This window comes from Thermobia domestica, chromosome 2 (genome assembly GCF_964235325.1).
Source record: "Thermobia domestica chromosome 2, izTheDome1.hap1.1, whole genome shotgun sequence".
Lineage (NCBI taxonomy): Eukaryota > Metazoa > Arthropoda > Insecta > Zygentoma > Lepismatidae > Thermobia > Thermobia domestica.
The window spans coordinates 81,425,796-81,451,941 of record NC_137455.1 but is presented as its reverse complement, the minus strand read 5'-3'; the positions used below and the strand labels follow the sequence as shown (position 1 = coordinate 81,451,941).

Below are 26,146 nucleotides of genomic sequence, written 5' to 3'. Positions count from 1 at the left end.
GTGGTGACCTAGAGTTGCTCTGTATTAGGTGATAACGACTAGTGATCTCGTATTTACCCGCCACCTACATCGAATTCAAGTACTAGTCTCCATTATTTCGATGTTGACTAAGAATATGATGAGTTCGATCTCCTCGTCCACCATGATCCAGTTTCCAATGGGATCTTGCTTGATTAAAACCAGGGCGCGAAATCCTAGTAGAGGTAGTGGTATTTTCCAACTTATACTAGTACTTTTGAAATATAACTCCCCCAATAATTACCTAGAAACTTTGGGAGAATGAAATGATTTTATTATAAGAAATTTGCAAATTAATTACAGATTTATTATATATGTAATTATCGAGTGAACTACTGCTATGGGTAGACACAGCCGGATTTAGGTTTGATGAGGCCCTAAGCTATTGAAGGTAATGGGGACCTTATATATGTCCAGGTGTTCTTTGTCAATTACAAATTGTCTGCACTGCAGTCTTCATCTGTATGCTACATGTTGAAATATGTAACCAATAGGATACAAAACTAGGGCACCCTATATATAGAAATGAGCAAACTAGTGATATTTTAGAATATTAGCAGGAGAGATCCAAGGAGCTTAATGAACACAAAACACTGTTGCTTTAAAGCTAGGTAAGTTTTATTTTAATTATTTTTCTTTTATGTTTTCGAAATGTATATCCAGTTATTTTTGGAGCCCCCAAGAAAGAAGGGGCCCTAAGCTATAGCTTGTTTAGCTTATATGTAAATCCGGCACTGGGTTAGGGGTGGACGGTTCCTGAAAACGTAAATCGCGGTTTTGGTTTGCCACTTAAACCGGTTTGGAGCGGTTAACCGAAACCGAACTGAATCGTTTCCAAACCGAATCGAACCGTTCCCAATTCGAACCGAACCTTTCCCAGACCGAACTGTCAACAGACCGAATTGAACCGAACCGTTCAGAAACCGAAATGAACTGTCGTGAAACCCAGCCAAAGAGATTGAAACGTGGTTTCGTTTACTATTGGCTAACCAAAACTTAAGCGAACTCCGTCAAAGCAAATTAAGCTGTGTCCAAATGTAGTTGAATTTAATCTTTAACTCACTAGTAACTTACATGACCAGCTAGCACTTTTGTGAATAATAAAATATTTTTACGTGCCAAATTTTTTACGTATAAACGAATTGTATTAGACTATTGTGGATCACAATATTGTTAAATTTTATATTAAATATTGTACTGTTATATACGAGTTGATATTGAATCACACAATAACAATTTGCAGAATTATATTGTACGTAATTATAATGTTAAGTTTATTTTCATGAACTTTGTTATTTGTTAGGATTAGGGGTTGATGCATATTTATATTTAAAAATTAAATAATGGTCTTTTTCACTGTCCTTTAACTAGGGAACAATATCCCTAAGTCCTAGGGAGAAGATGAAGTTTGGTAGACAGCTCAAAGGGGTGGACTAATATAATGTGCCTGTGAAATTCCCAAACTGTGGACTGCGGCAAACCTCAAACCCCAGAATACCTAGAAATACGAAATTTTGTAGATAGATATCCTATTATTCAAAGGGCAATACAAATTGTTAAATTTTAGTAGTTTTAGTACTAAATTAAATAGTATAACTGTAACATTTCCATTGTGCGGTAATATTTCCTTCACACTAGAAAATGATTTAGTACTATTAAAGTAAAGTAGTTTCCAAATATCTGAGTCGATTATCATGTGTATATGATTCTCATAATAAAATATCAATAGAGAAGAAACGAGTAAATCTTTACTCAAAATGACTTATCTTTCCTTTTCCCTTGTGTTATATTATGTAACCAAGGAAGTTCGTGCGGTTTTCATCACTCATAAAACACGACCCACAAAATTCTTAAACACCCACTTTATTCTTCGAAATAATCACCATTGGTTTCAATGACATATTACCAACGAGACACAAGCTTATAAATACCTTTTTGAAAAACAAAATCCTTTTTTCTGGAGTCCAAAAATTGTGATACAGCCTTTGTGACTTCGTCGAGTTTTCGGAACTGCTGTTTCCGCAGATGGTTATCCATGACCAAAAACAGGTAATAGTCCGATGAGGTGATGTATCACGAATAGGTTGGATGAGGCAGAACTTCCCAGCTCAATGTTTTGATCAACTCTTTAGTCGCTTTTGCCGTATGAAGTTTGGCAAGATCGTGGAGTAGGAGAAATTCCTCTCCTGTTGACCAGTGTTGTCTGCCTCTGGAGCAGTGCAGCTGAAACACTGCAATTGTGACGAGTAGACCTCGGCTATTACGTTTTTTTACCCGCTTTCTAGGTAGTCATAGTGGGCTATGCCAGCGCTGGTCTACCAAACACATATCATTACCTTCTTTAGTTAAATGTCCGGTTTAGCAGCCAATGAGGCCGAATCAGAGGTCGCCCAATTATGTTTTCTCTTCCAGTTATAATCATGATAAATATTTCATCATATGTCAAGATTAGGGATGCGTTCGAGTCGAGTCGAGACAGAATTTTCCTGACAAAATTCGAGTCGAGACACAGCTCTTCCAATAGAAAAATATATATTTTTCGAGTCGAGACATCACTTTTACGGCCCATTTTCGAGTCGAGACAGTCTCAAATCTTGTCTCGTGCGCATCCCTAGTCAAGATTTGGTTCAGGAATGAGGTTTTATTATAGCGGGACAGCAATGACAACCAGATGTTGTACAGCGGTGGACACTTCTAAATGGTACACCTTAGCCGTAAATCTCCATATGGCTGTACCATTTAGAAGTGTCCACCGCTGTACAACCAAACAGAATGTTGTAATATATCTACATTCTATTAAACGGTGTGACAAACATCTTGGCATTTGAAGGCGGCGCTCCAAGTTCCCTTTAAATGCTGCTAGCAAATGCGAGGCCAGCGGTATTACCCCGTTTATTTTGTACACATTCACGTCTATCCCCTGTCACCTGATCGCGCTGTAGTTTGCCTGCTTAGTCATAGCTATACCCCTTTACCACTTGCCAACGTCGCGCCAGAGCTTGCGTTTTATTCGTTTAGCTGAAATGCCAAGATGTTTGTCACAGGCTTTAGTTTCTGTCTTGAAATAAAGAATATCAATGAAACATTTTCCCCAGGTGAACCTGATGTTGAACAACTACAAATGGTCGAAAGTGATCACGTGATATTCCCCCTTTCTCTCTAATTTCAACATTGTAACTCATTTGTTGTCAATCAGTGTTTCTTTTAGAAAAAATGTTTCAGGAGTGCACACTTAGTATTCGGAGGGGCACACACTATTTCATACGGCACTGTTCTATTTATTATTATACTAGTTGAATATACCCATGCTTCGCACGAGGGCTTTATTTGGAAGTCAACGCCTGTGGGAGTATCACCATTGATCTCAGCGACCGCGAAACATATGGATTTGATACTAATATCGGTCATTTTGTTCTATTTTTTACATGTCTTGGTATCCCCGCGCCGACCCCCGGCCCGCATACAATTGTAGCTGAATTTGCAAGTCATTGCAAATGAAAGTGTCACCATTGATCTCAGCGACCGCGAAAACTATGGATTTGACACTAAATCGATCATTTTTTATTACTTTTACGTCCCGGTAAACGCCCGCCTGAGCCCCCTGGTTCGAATTTTGACAAAAACGTTTAACTCTGGTCTGGAGCCTGGACCAAGGTATTCGTGACTAAAATTTGGTAACTTTTGGTCAATTTGTCTGGTTCCCAAGCCGGTTCCGGTAAACGCCTTCCCTGAGCCCCCCATGGTTCAAAATTTGGAAAAAGAACTTCGTCTTGATCTGGGGCCTGGGCTTAGGTAACCCTGACCAAAATTTGTTAACTCTCGGTCCACTCGTCTGGTCTCCAGGCCGCACACAACAGACAGACAAACTCTATTTTACTTATATTAGATTATAGACGTATTATTTGGTCCGTTCCGGGGGGCACTCTCAGCGCTCCGGAGGGGACCAGTGCTCTCCCATAAATATGTCTGGAAGAAACACTAATTATTATTATCTATAGTCTGCATAATTTGACATATTATAACTACAGCTTGGATTTCTATGACCTAAAAACTTTGAAAATACTATGCATAAAGACCTAAAACTGGCAAAATATGTTCTAAAATATCGATGCAACTTCATACTACTAAAGCGTTTGATTTTAAGCATCTGGGAACTATTCTCAGTGATATCAGATTATGAAAGGAGAATCCTTAAATGAATATCAAATATTCCTTATGTTCTTTTTTAATCCCTACACTCAGTGTTTAAAAAGAAAAGAAATATTTGATTTTCAGTTTTACGTTCTTTTCAGCAGCAAGACTGTATGAAACATGGATCTACAGCTTAACGTGGGATCCGAACCACATGAGTTCCCGCCGGACACCAAACTCGGGTTTTCCTGTCAAAGGCGCGTACACTAACCACTTACACGAGGAACCTTGAAAACACGAAAGAAAGAGAAAGAAATCATGGGTGTTGGGAAATTCTTCAGGGATTATATATATATATATATATATATATATATATATATATATATATATATATATATATATATATATATATATATGATCATACTGAATATGGGCGTTGTGCGAGATTATTGGCTCAGCTCTTTTGAAAAATTTGACGAGAAAAAATTCGACCAACCGGGAATCAATAGAGCTTAAAAGATGTGAAATGTGTTAGTAACGAGGAGAACTGAAGTTATATCCGGAAATTGACATACCATTTTCATATTTAGAGTTGATATTGTTCCTGAAGAATAAAATCTGACAACGTTTAGGAAGCAATGGATTGCTTTCCGGAAATGATCCTTAAGGAAAGAAGTTAAGTTTCAAATGTGGGTGCACTTCTTCGACTGCTGATTTTACCAAATTCAAGCTGAGAAGCAAGAAGAAATTTCAGTGCTCCTCGCAGTTTGAAAACACTTGTCGTAGAAGAGACTAAATGTCAACTATACTCATTGACATCTTTTACAGAATCTTGTCAACAAAAAAGCTGCTGCGAATTTTGTTTCGAATAAAGACGGAGTTTTGTACTGGCCACTGAGAAATACTTTAGATGACTGTCGTTTGATCTTTCAATAAGTAAATTAATCGTTTTACGTTGAATGTATTTGGACATGAACAACATGTTCTTCTTTTCAGGTAAAACAGCCAAATTTATAGAATTGTTCTGATAAGCCTTAGAGATTGTACGTATTTGTAGGGGCGAACCTAGGATTTTATTTGGACTGATGGTGATTTTTTTTTTAGAATATATTGTTTTTAGAGTATTATTTTCTCTCATATTATAAACATATTTGGATCTTTCTCGTATTTCTGGGTAAAGGAGGCTACATCTCCAAACCCCTGTGGATTCTTCACTGTGTACTTGTAAGCTTAGAAATGAGTTTTTTTCTTTCTTTTTCACTACATGAGTCACGACAAAATTATTAAATGTTTGTATTAAATTAAACCAAATCAAAGCAATGTTAAAGAATAATTTGCACATTTGAAATGCAGCATGTACCATCCAATATTTAAAAGCTAACGATACCAGTGGTGTTGAATGTATATTACCAATCTTTCCACAATACTATTTTCCTACCTGTCTATTGGAAGGCTTTAACATATTTGAATCTGAAAATTTTCCACCAATATGCAATAAAGAATCTGGACCTCAGTTATCATTGCAGGATAGAAAACAGATAACAGCTGAGATGTTGATTTAGTTTTTCAAAGTGGTTGACGCTACAATAGGTCAAGAATCGTTATCCCTCACATTGTGCAATATTCTTTCCAAATTCAGAATTGCAAAAATATTCTATTGCACAAAGACAAATATTTCTAACAGAAGAAGTTCAAAATGTCCTCGTTGCTAATATTACAAGGAATATACTTCTGAGCAATATGTTAAACTCGTCTAAAATATGACCAGAAAATGCATTCGTGTCACTTCGGGTCCAAATATGACTTATAGCTAAAACATGCCTTAAATATGCATTTACATGACCAACAAAAACTGTATTTTCGTGTTTGCAAGATTCAGAAATGGCTTTATATTTAATTAAACATGTGAAAAGATGCCAAGAAAACATGTAATACAAATCCGAGCCTTAGTTATAACATTACCACATTGAATTTCTAACAAACAATGAAACATTCTTCAATAATGTATTCATCCGAGCTTCTTAACAGATTGACCGAGTTGTCTGTAATGTACGGCCAATCGAAAAATTGAAAATCTACCTTTTGCTACAAAATCTAATTACAATAAAACCCGATTACCGGTAAATGGCAGGAATTTTTTTAACCCTGTTGCAGTCGCGCTTAATTACTTTTCATAAGTAATTGCTGCAAACTGACACTCCGCATGCAAATAAGTACTGTATGAACGTTCTAAAATATAAAAATAAATTGCATCGTAAAAATCAATAATATCCTAACAATAGTGTACGTTTCGGAGTGCAACTCTACTCTGATAAGCAGAAGTCGATTGTTGTAAAGTATGAAAAACGGGAGTTTTATGCTGAAATATCTTTTTTCCGTGTTTGCCAAGGTGACCAGAATTTTCACTTGCGAAAACGGGACGTATATGAATCGGCTACGGGAGAGATGTCTGCTTTGGGACTCAGCAGTGTTTTCAATTTACAAAATACACAAGCAAGAGTGATAACGCACCGTTTCTAACTTTACGTGTACCACACAACAAATAATGGTTCCCGATTGCAAGCTCTAGCCACCAATTCTTTTAACTAGTTGAACACTCAGAATTCCCACTCAATTCTCACTTAAACCACGAACACTCAATTTCCATTTAAAAATTCAGAAGTACTAGACACGGTTGAACCTTGGTACGAGTGTTGGTACGGAAGAGAGTAGAATTTGCATTGACGATTTATGTTTTGAATAATAATTACGGAACAACTAGGTCATTTTACTTAAAAACGGAACATTTAGCCGCCCCGTTCGAGAATCTAAAACAAACGGGACAAAACGGGAAATCCCGGCTAAAACGGGACGTCTGGTCGCCTTGGTGTTTGCACTGCATTTTTTGGGGCTATCAGCGATTTTCACTATCCGCGGTGCCCTTGCCATCCAATTCCGCGGATAATTGGAGCTTTACTGTACTTGCATTTAAAAGTAAATAAGATTTGACCTATAGACTTCAAAGAAAGTCTTTTTAGGGAAGAATAATGCATGTATTTCTTTTTCAATCGTATCTAGAGCTATAAACTATGGGTATAGCATTTCTGAAAGAGAGAACGCATTTTTTATGGCTATAAATAAACATTTAGAAGAAATGGGCTAAGTATGGTGCATTCATTGTCTGTTGTTTGTACGTAGAACAGAGGATGGCAACTTACGTAACTCAGAAGTCTCCAGTTGTTCCACCACACAGACATGTTATTTTCCTTTTCTCAAATTGTTTAGCGGGAATACAATAGACAGCGGGAGAACTCTGAATACTAATTCAGTTAAGTAAATTAAAAGGAGAGGAAAGTAGAAATAGAATATATATATGATCATACTGAATATGGGCGTTGTGCGAGATTATTGGCTCAGCTCTTTTGAAAAATTTGACGAGAAAAAATTCGACCAACCGGGAATCAATAGAGCTTAAAAGATGTGAAATGTGTTAGTAACGAGGAGAACTGAAGTTATATCCGGAAATTGACATACCATTTTCATATTTAGAGTTGATATTGTTCCTGAAGAATAAAATCTGACAACGTTTAGGAAGCAATGGATTGCTTTCCGGAAATGATCCTTAAGGAAAGAAGTTAAGTTTCAAATGTGGGTGCACTTCTTCGACTGCTGATTTTACCAAATTCAAGCTGAGAAGCAAGAAGAAATTTCAGTGCTCCTCGCAGTTTGAAAACACTTGTCGTAGAAGAGACTAAATGTCAACTATACTCATTGACATCTTTTACAGAATCTTGTCAACAAAAAAGCTGCTGCGAATTTTGTTTCGAATAAAGACGGAGTTTTGTACTGGCCACTGAGAAATACTTTAGATGACTGTCGTTTGATCTTTCAATAAGTAAATTAATCGTTTTACGTTGAATGTATTTGGACATGAACAACATGTTCTTCTTTTCAGGTAAAACAGCCAAATTTATAGAATTGTTCTGATAAGCCTTAGAGATTGTACGTATTTGTAGGGGCGAACCTAGGATTTTATTTGGACTGATGGTGATTTTTTTTTTAGAATATATTGTTTTTAGAGTATTATTTTCTCTCATATTATAAACATATTTGGATCTTTCTCGTATTTCTGGGTAAAGGAGGCTACATCTCCAAACCCCTGTGGATTCTTCACTGTGTACTTGTAAGCTTAGAAATGAGTTTTTTTCTTTCTTTTTCACTACATGAGTCACGACAAAATTATTAAATGTTTGTATTAAATTAAACCAAATCAAAGCAATGTTAAAGAATAATTTGCACATTTGAAATGCAGCATGTACCATCCAATATTTAAAAGCTAACGATACCAGTGGTGTTGAATGTATATTACCAATCTTTCCACAATACTATTTTCCTACCTGTCTATTGGAAGGCTTTAACATATTTGAATCTGAAAATTTTCCACCAATATGCAATAAAGAATCTGGACCTCAGTTATCATTGCAGGATAGAAAACAGATAACAGCTGAGATGTTGATTTAGTTTTTCAAAGTGGTTGACGCTACAATAGGTCAAGAATCGTTATCCCTCACATTGTGCAATATTCTTTCCAAATTCAGAATTGCAAAAATATTCTATTGCACAAAGACAAATATTTCTAACAGAAGAAGTTCAAAATGTCCTCGTTGCTAATATTACAAGGAATATACTTCTGAGCAATATGTTAAACTCGTCTAAAATATGACCAGAAAATGCATTCGTGTCACTTCGGGTCCAAATATGACTTATAGCTAAAACATGCCTTAAATATGCATTTACATGACCAACAAAAACTGTATTTTCGTGTTTGCAAGATTCAGAAATGGCTTTATATTTAATTAAACATGTGAAAAGATGCCAAGAAAACATGTAATACAAATCCGAGCCTTAGTTATAACATTACCACATTGAATTTCTAACAAACAATGAAACATTCTTCAATAATGTATTCATCCGAGCTTCTTAACAGATTGACCGAGTTGTCTGTAATGTACGGCCAATCGAAAAATTGAAAATCTACCTTTTGCTACAAAATCTAATTACAATAAAACCCGATTACCGGTAAATGGCAGGAATTTTTTTAACCCTGTTGCAGTCGCGCTTAATTACTTTTCATAAGTAATTGCTGCAAACTGACACTCCGCATGCAAATAAGTACTGTATGAACGTTCTAAAATATAAAAATAAATTGCATCGTAAAAATCAATAATATCCTAACAATAGTGTACGTTTCGGAGTGCAACTCTACTCTGATAAGCAGAAGTCGATTGTTGTAAAGTATGAAAAACGGGAGTTTTATGCTGAAATATCTTTTTTCCGTGTTTGCCAAGGTGACCAGAATTTTCACTTGCGAAAACGGGACGTATATGAATCGGCTACGGGAGAGATGTCTGCTTTGGGACTCAGCAGTGTTTTCAATTTACAAAATACACAAGCAAGAGTGATAACGCACCGTTTCTAACTTTACGTGTACCACACAACAAATAATGGTTCCCGATTGCAAGCTCTAGCCACCAATTCTTTTAACTAGTTGAACACTCAGAATTCCCACTCAATTCTCACTTAAACCACGAACACTCAATTTCCATTTAAAAATTCAGAAGTACTAGACACGGTTGAACCTTGGTACGAGTGTTGGTACGGAAGAGAGTAGAATTTGCATTGACGATTTATGTTTTGAATAATAATTACGGAACAACTAGGTCATTTTACTTAAAAACGGAACATTTAGCCGCCCCGTTCGAGAATCTAAAACAAACGGGACAAAACGGGAAATCCCGGCTAAAACGGGACGTCTGGTCGCCTTGGTGTTTGCACTGCATTTTTTGGGGCTATCAGCGATTTTCACTATCCGCGGTGCCCTTGCCATCCAATTCCGCGGATAATTGGAGCTTTACTGTACTTGCATTTAAAAGTAAATAAGATTTGACCTATAGACTTCAAAGAAAGTCTTTTTAGGGAAGAATAATGCATGTATTTCTTTTTCAATCGTATCTAGAGCTATAAACTATGGGTATAGCATTTCTGAAAGAGAGAACGCATTTTTTATGGCTATAAATAAACATTTAGAAGAAATGGGCTAAGTATGGTGCATTCATTGTCTGTTGTTTGTACGTAGAACAGAGGATGGCAACTTACGTAACTCAGAAGTCTCCAGTTGTTCCACCACACAGACATGTTATTTTCCTTTTCTCAAATTGTTTAGCGGGAATACAATAGACAGCGGGAGAACTCTGAATACTAATTCAGTTAAGTAAATTAAAAGGAGAGGAAAGTAGAAATAGAAATTGTGGGAAAGATAATGTAAATCCATTTCAATGATTAAGAATTATAACACGAAGTGACTTGTCAATACGTATCAGGTCTCGTAGCTAAAATTAGATTTTAAATCATCACTCCATGTTGGAATTTCTTCATAAGGGATTGTTCTGCAAAACTAATAATGAAGTCACAAATTGAACAAAGCAATGTATAAATCTGTCAACCAGATCTGATTGATTAATTGATTTAACCTTTTGTGCGTAAATATACAAAGAAATAGCGAAGACTGTGTTGAGACTTAGGCGACAATTCTTTGGTGTGTACATTTTCAGGAGGAGGCTATAATAAAATAAAAACCTGTCCACTGGAATCTTGAACTTAAATTTATTATAACCATTAGATAAAGTTAAAGGCTTACCTATTTTGTTAATGTCAGCATGTTTCTGTGCTAAAATGGGTAGATTTGAATGTAGCGTCCCTTTCAGCGGCAACGCTGTATAAGACGTAGACCTACAGTTTAACTTGGAATCCAAACAACAAAAATCTCGTGTAGCAGGAGCATACTATAGTGTTTTTCCTGGAACCACTTGTTTGGAATCACACTTATCCGTGTGTTTGAGCAGCTTGTTCAAGTTCATAAGAATCTGCAAACTAATGACCACGCAGAGGCTTTTTCATTGCCTCGAACAGGCAGTAATCGTTGGGAGCCAAGTCCAGAGAGTAGAGACAGTGTGGCAGCGCTGTAAACTCTAGTTGATAAATAGCAGCTGTGGTTTCCCGGCTGATGTAAGAACATGTATTATAATGTTCTAGAAGGACTTCTTTCCTGGTTGCTTCCTTTGAATGGTATGACGTAAGCGTATTTGGATCTCCACATACTCTGCACTGTTAATCGTGGTTCCACCTCAAATCGAGTCAATCAGGATAATACCTTTCGTGTCCCAGAACACTGTAGCCATACGCCTCTCAGTTGTAAGTGCTGTTAGAAATTTCTTTGGTGGTGGACTCTTATGATGCTTCCACTGCATTGATTGCTGCTTTTTCGTGGGCTCAGAGTAATGGAACCAGATCTCATCACCTGTCACATACCTAGACATGAAATCTTCGGGATCATGATCATGTCGTTGCAAAAGTTCCCTGCATATATTCACGCGACATTGATTTTACTCTGCAGATAAGAACTTTGGAACCCATCTTGCACTGACCTTCTCCAACTGTAAGTGGTTGTGCACGATGCGCTTCAGGGTGTTTCTGGTTAGTTCTCTGGCAGCCTTCATTTCAAAGAATGTGATGCATTTGTTCTCTTGATGTGAATGGTATGCCACAGCAATGATGGCTGGTTTTGTCACTGTCAATCTATGTTTATTTGTTTAATTGTGTTATTCTGCAGATGGTTCTAATAGTTTATTCTTTTGAGTCCACTGTTTACATATCTATGTTACCTTATTTGTAATATCATATATGTATGTATATTGCATTTTGATGGAATGATTGTTGAGTGAGTGATGTGCTGTGAATTGATATGTTGATTTAGAGGACAAGGTATACATAGAACTGTGCCCATAGGGTTATTTGTTCAATCCACAAATACATGACGGAATATTGCGGTTTAGTGTATGTATTTTACTACACTAATTAGTTATTTAACATTTGCACTATGTTGACAAATGTTTATATTAGAGTGTGACGCTTCAAGAATGATTACTGCTAATAAATGTTAATGTAAATATATTAAGCTTTCTCTTGTCAAAAATATAATAGTAATGAATGTTCGATAAGTTTGCAATGGCTATGATAATGATGAACATATGATAGTGGCTGAGGTGTTCGGTCCCAGCTGTTTCACTGCATTCTCTTGCTAACTCACTCACTCTGTTTTCTTCGGTTATAATTTGAAATACTAACCAAACTATTCCTAGCTTCTTCTTTGCTTTCTGTCCACTGCCAATGCAATAAAAATAGAGTCAATGGAAGTAGGGAGGGAAGTCACCAAAGTTCTTGCGAGGATCCATTGGAAGAACGAATGCCTAGTAGTGGTTTCTCGTTCTACAAGAAGTACACACGAAAAGAACACAGATTAAAATACACATAATTGAATATTATATACATGAACGCATATTAAACTATGTACTTTTGAACTAATCAAAATGGTGGATGTTATGAAATTCTAACTACTTACATTACGAAATATTGATTACTCTGTAAATTTTTATCCATGCTTTTAGTTTTAGAAAAGAAATGACATAATCAAAGGTAACAAGATATTAAAACAATGTGTTGATAACTGTTAGAAGTAGGGCTATCTGTATCACTGCTCAGACAGTCTGTGTCACTCTTAAGGAAAGACATGATCAGATATTTAACAATGTATTTTTATATGTACGTACACAATAAGTAAATAGGATTTTAAACAATCTGTTCCGAGCAGAACAATAATTATTATTATTAAGGAACGATATACTTCTTAACGTCATAAAAGTTCGTTTTTGTCCATTTTCTCGGAAACCATCCATCATAATTTAAACTTAAGCATGTCATTTTGTTAAGTGCAATGTGGTCTCTTACATAAAAATTAAATTTTAAGAGTTAATCATAGTTCTGAGCTTGTATATCATTAACCATAATATATACTATCGTCTTACTAGTGTCACAATGGAGAGCGTCATGATAATATACTTCCTAACTCTGAAACATAAATATTTAGATAGAAAGTGTACTAGTTCCTCTAATATTTGTTTAACCGTCTTTAATATCTCTCATAGTTTTCGAGCTAGGCAGTCTCAAAGTTACAGTTTCCTCATTTTCGGCATAATATAACTTTGGAACAACGGGGTTTTCGCTCTATGACCATATGGGCGTTTTTATTTGTTTAGGAGAGAGGATTTCACCAGTGGATTTTGGGTATAAATTTTTTCTTGCGGCGTGACTACTTTTATCACAGTAGTAACTTTCACTTTTATATAAATGTGTTCTGTTATCCATTTGCTACGACTAGTACGAACTAGACCGATATTAGAAACTTTTTATAATAGCACCATAAGACGTAAGAGACAACGGCTTATTTTTTTCTACGCCCCAGGGGTGTAAGGTTCCGCATGTCCCCATAACATACGATAACCATGTGTACTAACACGTGTTAATAGTAAACAAAAACATCGCAGACGACGGACCCAAAGAGGAGTCGCTTACATTCGCCAGCAGCCAGCAAGACGGAGACCACCGATGGCAGCCGACACTCCAGGATAAAAGAGAGCAGCACGCATCATCGAGCATCAATCTGCCCAGGTTGATCGAACCACCTAAAACTCTCTCACGACGCTTGGTCACCGAGAGGTACTCCCATGCGCAAAAAAAAATTGCGTGTATACTGTAACTCACGATTTTTCGCAATTATTTCATTTTCCTTATGTTTATGGGTAAAATTCAGTTATTAGTATGTGGAGATAATAGAAAGCAATCCATCTAAGGAGATATTTCCAAAAAATATAATAAAATAATAAAAATATAAGCAAAAAACAAAATTATGTTCAGTTTTGTGTATACTGGCAATAATGTTTTCGAGGGAATTTTCGGAGTAGCACAGCACGATTGTAGAGGGAATTACAGAATTGGTAACAAAACAGGGGACAGTTGAATCAAGGAACAGGAAAATGGAGTAAAATATTGCATTTATTGGCTTAAATCTAGGCTGTAAATTGTCTGCCAAATATAAATTAGCTTCTGTAACCAAGATGTTGTACGGAAATATATAAACAGAGAGAAAAACTGTTGTCTTAAGTTTGGAAGTGACATGCTCTATAGCCATGAGCATTTATTTCTTAAGAAAAAGATAGGCAACAAAAGAAAGTCTGTGTGGTCAAGTGGGTAGAGTGACGGATTAGTAATTCTTATACTGTTTTGACCCCAGATCGAATCCCATCCGATCCTGTTCAATTTTTTTTCTTTACAAAACATTGTAGAAAGTGTATAATTTTTATGTTAATAAGAACCGAAACAATATAATAATGAAATAACTTTTTTGTTTTTCTGATGACGTATTTATTCAGAATTAGCTTACTATTTATTACTAATAGCGATTGTTTTTAGTTTATGGTATGGTATGCTTAATCATTCCCTCTCCGTTTTTTAACACAGCAGAAGTAACTTTAAACTTCAACTCACTGCGAGTGTGTCTGTAAAAAACAAAACAAGCGCGACCTGCAGCTTTACACACAGCGTGACGAACACAATCACAGCCATAGCTCGTTGTCTGTTCTAGTGTTTCTGTGTGTGTGTGTTCCTTTTTAGAGTATTGACTCTCTCTCTCTCTCTCTCTCCTTTTGTTTCATATCAACAAGTGCAACAAATGCAAGTCTGTGTAAAAAAAATCAAGAATGCTTTCTTTAAACAAAACTAAATTTTACAGCTCTGTTTGTGAATAACACGAATGCTTCCGACGAATTATACAGTAGCGTGAAAAACTGATAATAAAATGATCTAACATGCATAAGCTTCTTTTTCTAGCGTGACAACACATTAAACATAACAAATTACATTTTTGGGATTACAAATTATCACATTACGTGTCGGTGTAGGCCTATTCGTTTTCACATTCGAGCGACGAAAGAAGAAAGTGTGGTTATAGTTATAAAAACCGAATACCAGATTTCAATGAATTCAAGTTACATGGCTCCTACATATCGAAAAAATGATTTTTCGATGTCTGTCCATCTATTCGTCTCTCGGTTCGTCACGCTTTTACACGCACTAAAATAGAGGCCATACTGTTCAACGTATCTGGACCGAATTCTAGACATAACGTTATAATAACATACTATCTTTCGAATTTTATGTCCTTCGACATCTAAAAGTAAGGGTAATTTACTGAAGGATTAAAATTTAAAACAATTCAATTTTCTCAAGTAAAAAAGCTGTGACGATTTTATTTACTTTTTATAAATATATATTTTATTAACGAATCTCCACCGCATATGAATAATTTTTCTGAATAAATATATATGGTGTAATGTACTGTATGGTAGGCGTTCTTTTTGCAGAATTTTCTCAACCACATTTCATAAATAAACGTATCATTAATAACCTAACAAACAACTCGTTCGAAGGAGTAGCTTAATCTTAGGGTGAGCTTTACCCCGATAGTTTTCCCATTAACGCTTTAGGCAATTTTGTTCATATTTCGTAAAGAAATGTTTCATTAATAAACTAACATACAGCATAAATCGTTTATTCCGATAACATACAGAAGAAGTGGTTTTCTCAATGGTTGAATTTTTTTGGACAATTTTCTCAGTAATAACTGAGACAAATTTGTTCTAATTTCAGTAAAATATTTTCGTAATAATCTTACAATATGGTATAACTCGCTTGTTCCGAAAAGAAAAATCCAAAAGAGATACTTTGACAGTGAATTTTTTCCCGACGATTTGCTTAAAAATTACTCGATATACTGTCAAAATTACATATAGAAGAGTTTACCTTTGGGGGTAAGCTTTTCCCGATGACCTTCCTAAAAAACACTCAGGAGATGTTTTTTGTTCATATTTTATAAATACATGTGACATAAATAACCTAGCTATATGGTATAATTCCCTCATCCGGAAAAACTAGAAATGGTATATTACTTTTGACAGTAAGTTTTACCCTGCGATTTTCTCAAGAACGACTTAGGCGATTGTGTTCGTATTTCATAAATAAATGTTTTACGAAAACACTAACAATATAGCATAGCTCGTTTGTCCGGAAAAGATCCACAAGGGATAATTTATTCTTGGGGGTGACTTTTTTCATGATTTTCTCAGAAATTACTCAGACGCTTTTGCTTATAGTTCACATACAATTATATCCTTAATAATTCTAATATATGGATCGAGTTATTTCTAACGAAAATATGACCAATGGGTACTTTACTTTTGGGCCTGAAGTTTCTTCTAGCAAAGTTTTCCAAAACATTATTTTATTCGCAATTTCCCAAATAAATGTTTCAATAATAGTTACAGCCTAGCATAAGTCAGTGTAAAAAATTCGAGCGAGAAAGTACAGTGCGTTTGCTCCGTATCCTTTCTTAAATATATTTTTTAATGTTACACCTAATCACAATTTTCCGAACAAAATCGAAACTTCTTTTTAAATGTGCCTTGTTGTGGTCAAATGGTTCAAGTGCATTGGTTCTGGATTTCATTTCCAGTGCGAGCTAGTGTATTTTCATCCAAGAGATGTGACACGTCGGTGCAAAGAAAAAAGTGTTTAAATAAGCCTAACCAAGCTAATCAACAAAAGAAATAATACAATGTTACGAAATTATCGTAGAAACGTTGTTAATATTAGGTAGGTGCGACTGAAATGTCCAAACGATTATTGTCAATTCCAAAGGCCTTTGTTTTAGTCCGGCGGGAGCTCATGTGGTTCGGATTCTACGTTAATCAGTATGTCCACGTCATATATAGCCTCGCTGTTGAAAGGGACGTTAAACTCAAAATCACATCACATATCTTTGTTTTCGCCTTTGTTTTAAATGTCTTTGTTCATGAGCTCCTTAATGGCTAAGCGGTTAGCGTACGCGCCTTTGGCGTGGAAGACCCGGCTTCGATTCCCGGCGAGAGCTCACGTGCTTCGGAGTCCACGTTAATCAGTAGGCCGACGTCTCATATAGCTTCGTTGCTGAGCGAGACGTTAAACTCAAACTCAATGTCTTTGTTCATAAATGTCTTTGTGTATGGTTTTGCATATACGTGGCATGGACATTAAATTTTGATTTCTACGCCATATGTATCTAATTACATACACAGCTATAGAACGAACACAACAAACTTGGAATATCTAGATTGTTTGCGTATGGAAAATAATCACGCTCTACTGCACAAAAGAGCCGTGTGTATGGAATTCCATACACATGGCAATCAACGTAATAAGAAATGTATAATAATAATAATAATAATAATAATAAATAATAATAAATAATAATAATAATAATAATAATAAATAATAATAAATAATAATAATAATAATAATAATAATAATAATCAGAAAACGATACGATCACTTACATAATTTATAAATATAAGTTAACATTTAATAAGCATATAACTGCAATGGAATTAAGTTGTTTCTCTCTCTTCCTGAACGCAACAGCCCTTATTGTGCTAAGGCGTAGAAGGGAACTTGTGGCACTCACGATTTGGGGCGGTGTGTGGTCACAACTTCGGATCCCTTTGTTGTTAGTCCTAGCTTTCCAGACGGATGCAGTTATTTGTCCAAGAGATGTGACGTAGAATATACAAGCAAATAGATTTTGTATTACTATTAAAGTAAATAATTATACTCATTCCCTCAATGTGATACTTGTGGTTGCTTAACCGTATACAGACAGCTGATCCATGGAAGAATCGTTGATGATAATAATAATAATAATAATAATAATAATAATAATAATAATAATAATAATAATAATAATAATAATAATAATAAACAGAAGCTCGACAAATATTCTTGCAAATAATAGGAAACAGTTTGCGTCACACAGTTCACTTTGCTGGACACACCAGTGTGCCGCGTTATACCGATTGTGGCACACTGGAATATAGAGTATGTTTATTTTTTTATTTTTTTATTTTTTTCCAACTATTCCAACTGCTTCAATTGAAATGGATCTATAATAATAAGAGAGTGAATTTAGTCTTCTTACCCTTCGATTTAGAAATAAGGTTCGCGAGAATTTTATAAAAGAATAATATACTCAGAATTGTATATAGTAGTTTGTTTTATTCGAAATTACATACTTCCTGCAACTGTTTTTTGATTGAAATGATTTGAAATGAAATCTTTAAGTTTTACGTCCCACGATTATGCCGGATAGGCTAAAGGAGACAGTGATGACAAGAAATGAGTGAAATGATCGAGTGAAGAAAGTGGGATAAAACGGGAGAACCTCGAGAAAACCCACGCACAGTGTTTGTCCAGCACAAGGTTCACTTGGCGCGAGCATAGATCGAACCAAGGACTTCATGCATCAGAGGTGAACGCTCTACCACTGAAACACCGTGGGCTCTGAAATTACTTAAAGGAGAAAGGGACTACTTTATGAAAACTTGATGACGAACACATTTGTTAAAAAATACCAGCTTTTCGTGAAATATTGCTTATTGACAGGGGCGGATTAAGGCTTTTGGGGACCTAGAACCGACTGTTTTCAGGGGGACCTATGTTAAGAATAGTTCCAGTGCATAAATTTTCTTTTCTGCCTTCCATAGCCTCATAGGCTTATGGAACTACCGAGAACTATGCTGTAATATTTGAATGTGCTCCAAGTTTAGAATAATTAGTTTAGTTAAATTCATTATTAACAATTAAATAATTGCATTCATTATTAACAGGTAAATGCTGCTGATAGAAAGACTTAAATCTAGCGATACCGCGAGCGTAACGAGCGGGAAAAAAAAATAGCATCGGTCTGAAGCCTATAACATAATAAGTTGATTACTATATTTTAGTATTAAACAGAGGGATTTTAAAGGGCCCCCTGAGCTTGGGGCCCCGAAGCCGGGGCTCCATTGGCTCCGTCCTTAATCCGCTAATGCCTATAGATTATAGATTAAAGGGGACGGGCCGGGTCCGTTCTAAAAATTCCGACCCTTGCAGACCTCTAGCCCCTGTGTATATGCTATCTTTGAAAATACAGTAGAGTTTCGCTTATCCGACATGAAACAGGCAGGCAGAACGCCGGATAATATGGATGTATTAAGGAAAGACCTATTAAAAGTCAAACTATGATATAATTTTACATATTACGCATCTAATTATCATGTTTTGCAAGAAACAAATACAATGCATTGACTCAGTGACGTATCCAGCGTGAGGTCCTGGAAGCTGTCCCTTACCAAACCTCAAGCACTTTTTAATAAACCTACTTTTTCCCTTTTGAGGTTCTTTTATGTCAGATTACTTTGAGTCAGTGTCCAAACTGTGGACAATGCGTTGTTGTTATAATTCTAACAAGTAACACTTCCCAAGTGTAACACTCCGATTTTGATCAAATTTGGCAGGTAGATACTACACATAAAATAAACAAATAAGTGCTTCTTTATTTTTTGCTGAAAAACGGTTTTAGGGGGCAAAAGCCCTCACCCAAAATTTTGAAAGTTGACGCCCGAAAGGCAAAAACAAGTGGACCAAAGTGAACGAAATTGTGAACAGATATTGCGGACATAAAACTAGGAATTACGTGTTTTGTATTTTCCTGGAAAAAACGGTTAGGTGGGGCACAGACCCCTCCAAACCTTTGATCATGAAATATCAAAAGTGCTAATAACAGTATGCCAGAAGTGCCTAAATTTACACGAAGAATTGGAATAAAACTTTCTGTTAGTACAATAAGCAAAAAATAAACAAATACGTTTTTTTATATCCTGCGAAAAAACGGTTTTAGGGGGCAAAAGGTCCCACCCAGAATTTTGAAATTGGACGCAAGAAAGGCAAGAAGAAATGGACCGAACTGAATGAAATTGTTCACAAATGTTGTAGAGGTAAGATGAGGGAATACGTGCTTCGTATTTTCCTGAAAAGAAAAAAAAAAACTGTTGAGTGGACCGAGGCGCTGAGTGTCGGAAGGAGAGGACCGAAGCGAATGAAATTGTCTGTAGATATTGGATATGAAAAATAAAGCCTCTCGTGTTTCACAAGCGTCTCCATCAGATTTCTTCAAATTTGGCAGATCAACAACAAGCACAAACAGTTAGCGTATTTTGTAGTATATCACGAGGCAACTTTAACCCTTATAATGTTTTTCCGAATAAACAAAAACACGTGCCGATTAATTTCCTGTTTGTTGTTGATGTGCCAAAATTGATAGGGACATCTTAAAAACACGAAAGTCCTTATTTTACATACAGTCTATACAATATCTACACACATTTTCATTTGCTTCGGTCCATTTCTTCCTGCACTTTTACGGTAATATTTACTTTTTTTTTTTTTTTTGAGGGGCTCTAGGCCCCAACACTGTTTTGTCGTACAAATTAAAACGCATTTCATTTATTATTTTGCAAATTGTCCCTATACGAAGTTTCGTTGCAATTCTCCATACTCTTTAGAAACTTCTGACGTATACTTATTTGCACTTTTAATATTTCGTAATCAAAGCTTAGAAGGTCCGTTCCCCACTCAACCGCTTTTTTTCCAGGAAAATACGAAACACAATTACCTCAATTTACGTCTAGAATATCTATGCACAATTTCAAAATTTTGGGTGGAGAATTCTGCCCCCTAAAACCATTTTTTCGCAGAAAATAAACCCGTATTCGTTTGTTTTTTGCGTATTGTCCCTACACGATGTGTCGTTCAAATTCTTCATGCCCTTTAAGCATTTCTGACATACTATTATCAGCACTTTTGATATTCCACGATCAAAGTTTTGGAGGAGTCTGTCCCCCACCCAAACGTTTTTCTTTTTTTTGCAGGAAAATACGGAACCCGTATTCCCTCATTTTTCGTCTGCAATATCTTTGCACAATTTCATTCATTTCGGTTCACTTCTTCTTGCCTTTCGGGCGTCAACTTTCAAAATTTTGGATGGGGGCTTTTGTCCCCTCAAACCATTTTTCCGCAGAAAATAAAAAAAACAGGTATTCGTTTAGTTTTTGCGTATTGTCCATACACAAAGTGTCGCTGGAATTCTTCGTCCTTTACACACATCAGACATATTGTTACTAGCACTTTTGATATTTCATGATCAAAGGTTTGGAGGGGTCTGTGCCCCACCTAACCGTTTTTCCAGGAAAATACAAAATACGTATTCCTTCATTTTACGTCTGCCATATCTGTGCACAATTTCATTCACTTTGGTCTACTTTTTTTGTCTTTCGGGCGTTAACTTTCAAAATTTTGGGTGAGGGCTTTTGCCCCCTAAAACCGTTTTTCCGCAGAAAATAATAAAAAAAACACGTATTCGTTTATTTTATGTGTAGTATCTGCCTGTCAAATTTTATCAAAATCGGAGTGTTACACTTGGGAAGTGTTACTTGTAAGAATATACCGTAATGCCATTGATACCAGGTGGAATTAAAGAACACTTTTAAATGGGATTTCAATTTCGTTTCCGTTATGTTTATAACATTACTATATTAGAACGATACACTCATTGCCATTTGCTATTTTTATGTGATATACATAGCAGACAGTTTTCCTTACATGTCTCTAGAAAATATTTTTTTGATTTCGTTTGTGTTAGAATGCAGTTTGACCGGTTCATAAATGAAAAGTAAGAAATGTTTAAGAGAAATACAGAACTGTAGCATTATTATTATTATTATTATTATTATTATTATTATTATTATTATTATTATTATTATTATTATTATTATTATTATTATTATTGATATTTTTGAAACATTAGAATTACGTGCTTACGAGCTTTCGTGTCGGACCCCCACCGAAAAGTAAAGCTGGATATGTGCCTGCACTGAATGATAGACGTATGAGTCAAGGTATAGACGGGCGTGCTAGGCGATCGAGTCCGGAGCATCAAAAACAGACTAAGACCACAACTTGCAGTTTTTCTTGCCAATTGATGCTGCTTTTTACCTGCTATGATATGTCGGATAATAATGTGAAATAAACGAAGGTCAAGACCATGGCGTATTGGTGTTTCATGCACCTAGACCTGTAAAATATTTGTGCCGAAAACATCTTTCATCCACTAGCTAAATTTGTGGGTATGATCGCACATCTTGCCTTATAAAGTATAGTCTTATAAAGAATATATATAGCATGCTAAAAACCTAAAGACCAAATACAATGATTTTCTATAGTTTTCTTTTTTAATAACGGGAAACTTGTTTATTTCATCACGATAAATCACGTTTGATACTAAGATGTCTGTTTCTGTCTATATATATTTTTCATACTTTATTGGAGACAAATTTGTTTTTTTGTTGTTTTTTTTTAAGAAAAGAGGATGATAAAAGAAGCTGTATAACAGCATAAACTGAAAGCAATGGCTATTACTAATAGTACACTAATTCTAAATAAATACGTCATCAGAGGAAACAAAAAGTTATTTCTTTATTGTATTGTTTCAGTTTTTATTAACATACAAATTATACACTTCTATAATGTTTCGTAAAAAAAATGAACAGGATCGGATGAGATTCGATCTGGGGTCAAAACAGTATAAGAATTACTAGTACGTCACCCTACCCACTTGACCACACAGACTTTCTTTTGTTGCTTATCTTTTTCTTAACAAATAAATGCTCATGGCTATAGAGCATGTCACTTCCAAACTTAAGACAACAGTTTTTCTCTTTGTTTATATATTTCCGTACAACATCTAGGTTACAGAAGCTAATTTATATTTGGCAGACAATTTACAGCCTAGATTTAAGCCAATAAATGCAATATTTTACTCCACTTTCCTGTTCCTTGATTCAACTGTCCCCCTGTTCTGTTACCAATTCTGTAATTCCCTCTACAATCGTGCTGTGCTGCTCCAAAAATTCCCTCGAAAACATTATTGCCAGTATACTCAAAACCGAACATAATTTTGTTTTTTGCTTATATTTTTATTATTTTATTATATTTTTTGGAAATATCTCCTTAGATGGATTGCTTTCTATTATCTCCACATACTAATAACTGAATTTTACCCATAAACATAAGGAAAATGAAATAATTGCGAAAAATCGTGAGTTACAGTATACGCGCAATTTTTTTTGCGCATGGTAGTACTTATCCTAAGTCCACGATGCTTGGTCACCGGGTTCCTGCCCTCTCTCACGCCTTGTTACCGACAGAGAGACTTCATCTTAACTCCTCTCACGACGCCTGGTCACCGAGAGGAACCTCACTTGCAAAAGCCCACGACGCTTGGTCACCGGGTTCCTATCTTAATCTTACCCTATATATTAGAGGAACTACTTATTGTAATTTTGTATCTAAGAAGACTTTTTTTTAATAAAAAGGTGAAGGGAAAGTCCAAATCCCGAGTTCATTAATTGCTCTACCTTATAGACTGAAGGAAATTACAATATATATATATAAGGTGGCCCATTTTAATCTTTCCACGGAAATATCTCAAAAACGGCTGAACATAAATGAACTGAACAAAAACTCAAATAGGAAATACCATAAGGCAAATCGAACGGTGATGTCGGATGCCAACCAGGGCCGCTCTTCAAGGGGGCCCGGGGCCCAACTTTAAAATTTTAAACAGAAACATGGGGCGAGTTATACCTCATTCGATATATCTTCAAACACTAGACAAATTTGTAACAAAAGAGTTTTCATATCGTTCACCGTATTCAAAATGGCCGCCAAGATATGTTACCTGTATCAGATAAAAGTCCAGTAGCACTAATATGAAAACGGTTGAACATAAATGAACCAAACAAAAGCTCAAATAGGAAAGCCATGGTGTTACATCCAATGGTGTTGTCGCGGTGCCCCCAGGGCCGCCCTTCTTGCGGACCCAGGGCCCAACTTTAAAATTTTAAATAGAAACATAGGGCGAGTGATACATCGTTCGATAGATCTTCAAACACTAAACAGAGTTGTGACAAAAGAGTTTTCATATCGGTTACCGTATTCAAAATGGCCGCTAAGGCATGACGCCTATATCAGATTAAGCGTCTAGTACCACTAACATGAAAACGGTTGGAGATAAATGAATAGAACAAAAAGTGAAACAGGAAAATGATATAAAGCACGTCGAATGATGTCGTGGTGACCTCAGGACCGCCTTTCATGGGGACCCAGGGCCCGGCTTCAAACTTGTCAATGGAAAAAACATAGGTAAGTGACATCTCGTTCGGTAGATCTTTAAAAACTAAAAAGTGTTATGGCATAAGGTTTTTCATATCGGTCACCGTATTCAAAATGACCGCCAAGATATGGTGCATGTATCAGATAAAACGTCCAGTACCACTAATATGAAAACGGTTGGAGATACATAAATGAACAGGATAAAACTCGTATAGGAAATCATAGAGAGTATTTATCATTCCACGCCTCGAGAATAATCCAACGGAGAAAATGATTATTAAAGTGTGAGTGACATAATGCTAAAGAGGAAATCTAATTCTTAGAAAATTATCTTTTCGATCTCCCTCCGTAAGTGGGTGAAGCGGAAATGAATGGTAAAATCTCAAATGAGAACCCCACTTTTACTTGCAATAGGTAGGATTTGTCTGAAACACATGGGTGTACAAGTAACTTGTACTGTAATAAACCAATGTTTTGCAGACGGCCAACTAACGTTTGTGCACGTTGTTCTAAAATTGCAATGTTCCACAAATTCGTTTCGCATTTCAGTTGATTCATTTTTGCATAAATCATTGCCTATAATCAAAATGAAAGGTACCATTTAACAAGAATTTTACCTACTTTTTTCCATTACAGACATTTATCTGTTATAAAAACATATTTCAGATAATTTTGTTGTGTAGATACAATTTGGAAAAACTAAGGTTCACATTTGCAATTTCACCGTTCCTTCCCGTCCCGCTTTACCCATTTACGGAGGACGTTGGAACGATGATTTTGTAGGAACTAGATTTCCTCCTTTGCATTATGGCACTCTAATCATCTTCTCCTCTGTTGCAACATTTTCGAGCCCTGGAACGATAAATACCCTCTGTGATTTTCTATAGGAGTTTTATTCGGTTCATCCGTTATTATCTTCAACCGTTTTCATATTAATGGTACTGGACGTTTTATCTGATACAGGCACCATGTCTTGGCGGCCATTTTGAAAACGTTGATCCATATGAACAATCTTTTGTCACAACGCTGTTTAGTGTATGAAGATCTATCGAACGAGGTATCACTTGACCCATATTTTCGTTTAAAATTTCTAAGTTGGGCCTGGGCCCCATGAAAGACGGCTCTGGGGGGCACCGCGACAACATCATTCGATTTGCCCCATGGCTTTCCTATTTGGGTTATTGTTTGGTTCATTTATGGTCAACCGTTTTCATATTAGTGTTACTGAACGTTTATCTGATATAGGTAACATATCTTGGAGGCCATTTTGAATACGGTGACCGATATGAAAAATCTTTTGCAACATCGCTTTTCAGTGTTTAAAGATCTCTCGAACGAGGTGTCACTCGCCCCATGTTTCTATTTAAAATTTTAAAGTTGGGCCCCGGGCCTCCTGAAAGGACGGTCCTCGGGGGCACCGCGATATCACCATTCGAAATAAATGAAATGAAATCTTTTAGTTTTACGTCCCACGGTTAGGCTAAAGGAGACGGTGATGATGAGTGATGAATGAAATGGTGGAATGAAGAAAGTGGGAGGAAACGGGGGAACCCCGAGAAAACCCACGCACACGGTGTGTGTCCACCACACAAAGTACACATGGCGGGGGCTGAACCCGGGACCCCAAGCACCAGAGGTGAACGCTCTACCACTGAGCCACCGTGGCTCCCTATCACCATTCGATTTGCCCGTTGGTATTTCCTATTTGAGTTTTTGTTCAGTTCGTTTATGTTCAACCGTTTTTGAGACATTTCCGTGGAAAGATAAAAATGGGCTACTTACATATATATAAGTCAGTAGATCACATTGAGCAGAATAAAATAATATGCGAGAAGGTAAAGTCTCATGTGTAGTTTTCGAGAAAAAGAAAAGAATTGCGCGCTAAAAAGTAGTCGTTTGTTGCCAATAATAATGACAGCTTTTATATGCTTTAGTTTTCTGGAAGAAATTTTCTTCTATTTATGTACTGTGATGTTCGCCTGAAAAC

At 36.0% G+C, this 26,146-nt stretch overlaps 1 protein-coding gene across 1 annotated transcript in view; it reads left to right on the top strand.

Moving 5' to 3' along the window:
* Nucleotides 1–26,146, top strand: part of LOC145679694 (uncharacterized) — a 167,182-nt gene that overhangs the window by 127,912 nt on the left and 13,124 nt on the right. The gene's annotated exons all lie outside the window — the stretch shown is intronic.